Source organism: Pyxicephalus adspersus, chromosome 3, assembly GCF_032062135.1.
Source record: "Pyxicephalus adspersus chromosome 3, UCB_Pads_2.0, whole genome shotgun sequence".
Taxonomy (NCBI): Eukaryota; Metazoa; Chordata; class Amphibia; order Anura; family Pyxicephalidae; genus Pyxicephalus; species Pyxicephalus adspersus.
This window is the reverse complement of record NC_092860.1, coordinates 60,572,097-60,573,629: the sequence shown is the minus strand read 5'-3', so window position 1 is coordinate 60,573,629 and position 1,533 is coordinate 60,572,097.

The window sequence follows — 1,533 nt, the reverse complement described above, 5'->3', positions numbered from 1 at the left end:
TTTTTAGGGGAACAGTGACTTTTAATGCAAGCTCGCCAGTGTAAAGCTGCCGGAGATGCGCGGCTCCGGCCGCGAGCTTATTCAGTTGCTGAATTCGCGGGACGGCGTACGATTTCGGATCGCGAATACGAATGCGCGAGCGAGCGTCCGATTCTGCTTGATGAATTTGGGCCTTTGTCTCAGAGCCCACCGCCTCCTCCTCCTGCTGTTACTGATGCTGCCTGCCCTGTAGCCAACTCTAGATGACAGATACTAATGCTGTCCACACCTGGTCGCAAGGCTCACCGCCTCCTCCTCCTGCTGTTACTGCTGCTGCCTGCCCAGTACCCAGCTGTAGATGTCAGTTAACAATGCTATCCATGCCGCATTTTACAAAGGTACAGATGGCAGATTGGAAAAGGCAGTCCCCTACACAGCAATGTCCCAAGTAGCTACAGCTTCTACACTGTCCATGTAGGTGATGGCCTCAATTTTTAATGCCGTCCTTGATCTGTCTCTAGGCTTACCTCCTCCTCCTCATGCTGTTACTGCTGCCGCCTGCCCAGTACCTAGCTCTAGATGCCACTTACAAATGCTGTCCACACTCTGTTTCAGGGCCCACCACCTCTTCCTCCTGCAGTTACTGTGGCCGTCTGCCCAGTACCCAGCTGTAGATGCCAGTTAACAATGCTATCCATTCTGCATTTTACAAAGTTACAGCTAGCACATAGGAAAAGGCAGTCCCCTACACAGCAATGTCTCCAATAGCTACAGCTTCAACACAGTCAATGTAAGTGATGGCCTTAATCTTTAATGTCAACACTTGCTCTCAGAGCCCACCGGTTCCTTCTGCTGTTACTGCCACTGCCTGCCCAGTACCCAACTCTAGATGCCAGATACTAATGCCCTTCACACTTTGTCTCGTATCCCACCGCCTCCTCCTCCTGCTGTAACTGATGCTGCAGCCCACCAAGTACCCAACTCTAGATGACAGATACTAATGCCGTCCACATTTTGCCCCTGATTCATCATTGAAATCCGCGATCGCTGGAAGCGCGAACGTACGCGCGGCCAGCGATCGCGGATCACCGCGGGCCGCAGTTAGCAGATAGGAAAAGGCAGTCCCCTACACAGCAATGTCTCCAGTAGCTACAGCTTCTACACTGTCCATGTAAACTCCTGTATCCAATCCAATACAAAATGAATGAATGAGTTTCAATTTGAATTTCCCGCACACGCGCCGACGTCATCACGCACGCACAAGAAGCTGGCCGTTTTTTTTTTTCCTCCGCCGGCCGGCTTCCTGTTTCAGAGATCACCCGGCGCTGGAAGGAGGACGACGCGGGACGATCAGCGGGACCAGGAGACAGCACCCGACGCTGGAGAGGGAGATCAACGCTGGAGGACGACGCTGGAACACGGACACGACGCTGGATGACCAGGTAAGTGGGGAGTGAGAAAATTACAGGGTTATCGATAATTGCAACTTTTTTTAATACGAAAAAGTACGGGCTTAACGGTTGGGAGGTTAAATGTCTATTTTGCAATTTTGAA